A 6,055-nucleotide genomic window follows, 5' to 3' on the forward strand; every position below is an offset into this window, starting at 1 on the left:
GAACTGGGAACTAAGTTTCCAGAGTAAAAGATGTGCTTTTGCTTCAGAAATCCCTCCTGAGGGGGATCCTCGGGGATACAAAGCAGCCGTTCGACGACTCCTGAACAGGGAGAGCTGAGGCTGGCAGAGACGCAGAGGAGTGGTAAACAAATCCAGAACATTTAGTCTCATAAACATCCTTTGCACTTGTGTTGTTTTTGCTCTAGTCCTAGGCCTAAAGCTGTCAATGGGATTTTGAGCACTTGTTTACGTTAGCTTTTCTGCTTTATATTTTCAAGTTCGGTCTGCAGAGACTCTGACCAGGAAGAGGAGACATAATTTGCACTTTGCTTCTGGACACCCCATATTTTGTCTCTTCACCCCATTTTCAAGAGATTTTCATTTTCCAATTACCAGCTATTCCATTGCAACAGATTTCACCTGTCTGCAGTCTCTGGCATCATCCCCATTTCATGGCATTAAAAACCAAAGGGAATACATGACAGAGGCAGGGAGCTGGGGAGAAGGCATTCAAGCTAATTACAATGAGGTGGAAGAGGCAGGGAATATCCAAAACACACAACTTTTTGGATCAATAAACCCAAACCATGGCAATTAGTGCAATACTGGATAACCAACCCAGCACTAGGCAACTTTACTTTTTAGTATGTCCACAGGTTGCAAAGGCACGTACGAGCTGTGCCCAAGGACTAAAGGAGGGACTGCTCCTGAAACTTCCTAGCAAAGACGCAGTCACAGCCAAGCACAGAACAACATCCAGAAGGAACAGGGCTAGCTTCAAGGACTTATTCTTCCTCGGGCACTTGTCCACAGCCTGCTCCTCCTTCCAAATACAGGCTCCTGCCATCCAGAGGCCAGGCAGTTGTGTCACCTGTGCCTCTGCCTGATCTACGGTTACGCGGTGCAAAGGCTCCGCTCCACCCTATGGAAAGGAAACCGAATTATGGGGATTTCAAGATCCATTTCCCACAGTGAGCCATAGGCAGGGTCAGGATGGGAACTCAAGAATTTCTGCTTTTCCACTGAAAGCTTTTCCAAGTGGCATCTCTGTGTGCTGCATAGATACACAGGTGATACCGGGGCACCTGCAGCCTCGGTCATGATGTCACCAGCTGCAAAAAGGTGACAGTCCCAAAAAACCATGCAAAGGGATACCGACTACAGCGCAATTCTCCTCCTCTCACAGTGGAGAGGGGGCAGATGGTGCCTCTCGGCAGCTCAGCCTCTTGCTTCACCTTTTCATCTTGTGATGGACACCTGTGCTCACTCACCTGAGAGGAGAAGCAAGACTCCCCAACCAGCCACCCTCCAGGGTCCATCCCTGCCACGAGATCCGCAAGGCGGAAGGAAGCCCTTTGCATCTCCAGTGCACATCAACTGCAGAGCACGGAGCTATGCAGGAGCCGGCTTTTCCTCTATGGACAGAGAGTAAAGCCTGCTTGCTTTACTCACTGAGCCATACAGCCTCCTACATAACTAATCTGTTTAACTGATGGATTACTGGGCTCCATATTACATTTGTAGGGTTTACGTGCCAGTGTGAAAGCAATCGCGAGATGAAAGCCAGTTTTCTGGGACAGATTAAAGCGATGGTTTGGGAGGGATTAGACTTTTTTAATAAGAAATATTGTTCAAAAATTGTGGAAAATATAAATGAGTTTGAAGCACTGGCACCACAGGAGAGGAGTAAATCAATGAAATTGCTAAAGAGAGCTCAAAGTTACAAAATATTCCTCTAACTTTTTCTAAAAAACTAGAACACGTATGAAATGTGTGTGTAATACTAATATTACAGGCAGACTCCTACTGTGTTAGGCAGTGAACATCAGTCTGCAAGCCTGGACCCATGTGACTTCTGAACACAGGATGAAGGAAGAGTTGGATAAAACATTACATGGGACTGCTGGAAGGTGGGCTTAACTCATCGAGAAAGTGTAGAGATCTCTAACCCACAGCCTGTCCCCTTTCCTTCCTCTCCTTGGAGGTGGCTGATTTATCCCAGCGCCCACAGCACTCAGTGGTCCTCTCCTCCCCATGCACCACAGCTCACCTGCATCCAGAGCAAACCCCAAATCCTTGCACCCTTACAAGCTCAAGCTTTGTATTTGAAACCCTCATCTGTGTTTCTTGCACACTGACTCCTTTGAAAACTTACATCAAACACCAATTTCTTGCCATATCCTTTTCCTGTGGCAAATTCAACTAAAGAGGAACCTTAGTCTCCTCAGGCAGGCTCTGGCTCATGGGTCAGGAGTTCTAATTAACAGTCACATCACATGCATTTCGCTACAGAGCAAATTTTGGCCAAAGGACACGAAGACATCGGCAGCACTTACCTTCCTGGGCACAAGCTCAGACCCCTCTGAAGTCAGCCGGCAACGAGACATGGCATGGGACAGGCCCGAGCTGAAGTTTCTAAATGCTTAATGGAGCATATAGGAGAATCTGTCACCTCAAGCACCCCTGAGGCTATTAATTATCTATCCTGTCCAAAACAATGTAATCAACCATTCGGCTTGAGAGCGGATGCTCTGTGTGCTGGCATCTGGGGGCTGGTCTCTTCCCTCAGTCACCGCAGGTATTTATCACCCAGGCAGAGGAACTCTGTCCTGTCTCCCCCTAAACACCCCCCGCTCTACATGTCCGGGACAAGAACAGCCCGAATATCCTCGTAGATTTACACTGGGATGCAGAAATGATGCAGTTAGGCCTGTGTGTCCCTTCCCAAGCTTTTGCCCAGCCTGTGTAGAGGCTGAGCACCGGTGACTGCCTTACTGAAAACAAGACCCCAGGAAATAAGCAGCTCAAGGCACTGCAGACAGACAGCGAATTCACAGCTGAAGAAGAGGCAAACTTGTTTAGGCCCATGTGCTTCAGGAGTGCCTGCAGGCTCTGTCAAAAGGCAGTCCCAGTTGGACTGGGATGTGGACTGTTTCACACACCAGTAATGAAACGTAAGCGTGTAGTGCGGCTTAACTGTAATAACAAACATGAACATCCCCTGGCCCAGAAATGGGTGAAGGAGGGAAGCTGCAACATCTCACAAGCAGGAACTCAATACTGCAGAAATTATATGCAGAAGAGATAAGGTTGCCCTACCCTCTGCTAGGTTGATGTAATGCCTCTGAAGCAGTTTGGGAAAAGATCCTCTTTGAGGGAGTTTAAAGAGCCAGAAGCTTGGAGCCGAAGCAGCGAGCTGTCAGGGAAAGTAAGTGACATCTCAGATTATTGCTGACAAGTGTGAAGGCTACATTTTTACCTTTGTTTTTCTCCCATTTTTTTGCTTGTCACAGACCAAATGGAATAATTCTGATATTTCTAAGGTAAGTAAACAACCAACCAAACCTACCAAAAAAACCCAAAAACCCGCAAGCAATGTAAGACCTGGTTTCTTTCCTCCTCTGTATTCCCTGCCCTTGAAAAAGATATGAAGAATAATGCAAATAGGCCTTTCAATTTCTGCATTTGAAAATATTCCCTTTGTAAACCATTTTGATGTAGTTTATTTACTACAACAGAGGACTCTTACTGTCTGAAAAACAACTTCAAACCAGTTTAGTTCATGTAGACTATGCTTCACACCATGGAAATTGCCTTGCCTTCATATGATATAACTTCTCTTACTAGGAAAAATGGTTCAGACGGTGCTTTCCCATGCACATGAGTGCAGTTGAAAGTTATTTATGCTCTCTGGCCTTGGAAAGGGACCAGGGACTTGAACCAGGATGCCCCAGCTTCTAGAAGACTGCCCTGGTCACCAAGATGTTTGCTATTCTGAGGTGCCTTCTGCCCTGCATTTGATAGCCAGACACCACAGCTTCTCAGAACCAAAAGCTCTTCTCACAAAGGGTTTAGCTGTCATTAATATCTCCACTAAAAGGTGTGGCTTTGATGAGTTTGTGCTTTCTGATGAAAAAAACATTTTGCTGAGAGATTGCCAAATGAGCTCTACTTAAAAGTAGGTTGGAAACAGAAGGGGAGAGAGATCTCCTCCTCATGCCTACTGATGAATGTTCACTCTCTGGCTTTGGAATTAAAAATGGAGAATTTATTCTCTCAGTCACCTCTACTCTCAGGTTTTATGCCTTCCTCTAAATGGGATCCTTCATGTGGAGCGATAACAGTTTAATTGAAGATAGCCGATGGTAATTTTTCCTCCTTTCAATTGACCTACTTGATCTCCTAATGCTCTATGGAATTGCTTTTACCTCTCTGCTCTGTGGCATGAAAGTCACTGCTAATAATTACTTACCCAACTGCATATGGCCAGCAAAATGCAAACCATGCTGCTCCTTGCTGGAGCTGCAAATAGGGCATCAGTAGAGGAATGGTGCAAGGTGCATACAAGTGTGATGTACTCCAGCATTTAAAAAAAAAGCCATTAGAGTTAATGTTATCCAGCAATGACCATATACCAAAGTCATATACTCTCTGAAATTTTTGTGTGAATCCTTCAAGTTCACTTGGTATTGAGTCCTGGCTGGGAGTGTTCTCTACAGAAGAAACCTTGGCTGCCACACTTCCATCTCCTGCAACAAAAGCTACAGATCAGAGAGTTTGTTCTCTGAGATAATCAACTCCGGTGCAGCTTCCTTAGGAAGCTTCCCAGGCAGAAGGTCCCATGTGGCACAACATATTTGCAGTATTACTTTCCTATTTCTCAGTTTCATTCAGCAAAATGCAATTTCATTTCAAGTGGCATAAATGCCAAGCTGGATTAGATCAATTGCTGTCTTCTCCACCCTCAGGAGGAAAGGACCTGGGCAATGTGAAATGTTATCAGCAGTAGCATACAAAACTAAAGTTACTATTCTTGAAAAGTAGGCCAATCAGTTGGATTACATCTTGATGGAGGATCACTTGGTCTGACAGACGGCTGAAAAAATAAGCCTTAAAAGGAAAAAAAAAACCCCAAACCCTATAAAATACCCCCCCCCGAATGGGGGAGATCCCAGCATGTGAAACAGACCCCAACAAGGCCAGAAGTGCTCAGGTTTAGTTATTAGACAAGGAAGTCACAGGAGGAAGAAGCCAACTCTCCAGATGACAACCAAGGATGAACGCCTCCAGCAATACACCAAGAACACTGCAATAGCTCACCTGGGGAGAGATGCTCGAGTGCAGACTCTGCGAACTGGTCATCTCTGTCAGTGCTAATACACTGATTAGTTTCATTGAAAAAGGAGAAAAATGGAAATATGCCTGAACTGAGGACAGCGAATGCCTAATCACTCCTCCAGTGCTGGGTGCAGGCAAGGAAGCGCCTGCTCAGACTGAGCTTGGTGCCATGGGAAGCCTCCACTCTCAGCAATGTCGTGACTGGAGCATTGTTCAGCAGTAGGCAGGACAGCACGCGTCCCACAGCGCATCAGGAGATGCCTCTGGCAACTTCCCAATACTTCAGAAATGGATCTGTTACTGCTACCCCTTCCCGCTTCTCTTAAGCAGCTGTTAAATATGAGCAGGCTTCTCTCCATGAGCAGACTGCCATCCCACCCCACATCGGCTTAGTTCCTTTAAGAGCCTCTGGCAAAAATCCAAGGAAATTATACAGATTGAATCATTCCCATCCATATGCTGGTCGAGTCCTTCAAAGAACCAGCAGATCTGTGAGGCGTGACATCTCTTACCAAGGCCTGTGTTGACTCTCATCCAATGTATTTGGCTTATCGCTCGGCACAAAAAAATTACACTCACACAAGGAATTATATTCACACAATTCTTGCCCATTGCAAACCTTTTTGTTCTTGACCACTACCTGTCCTGAAGTCAACAACAAATGGTCAAAAATCATCAGCCTAATGCATGAAATCAGCTTTGCTTGCTAATCACAAAGCATGCCTTTAAAAAAAAAAAAGTGCATCATTCATATTGATTTATTTTCTTTTTTTATTTTTTATATTTAGGCTGAAAATATCTTGTATTCCATATCATTAACTAGAAAGAAGAGTTAGAGTCTCTCTTTTCTTTTTAGAAGTAAACTAAGTCACAAGATTTCAAGAGTTGGAGAATTTAAGAAAAAGCATACAATATTGTGAGACATGCTATAAAAGGA

This window comes from Cariama cristata, unplaced genomic scaffold (genome assembly GCF_000690535.1).
Source record: "Cariama cristata isolate BGI_N322 unplaced genomic scaffold, ASM69053v1 scaffold6349, whole genome shotgun sequence".
Taxonomy (NCBI): domain Eukaryota; kingdom Metazoa; phylum Chordata; class Aves; order Cariamiformes; family Cariamidae; genus Cariama; species Cariama cristata.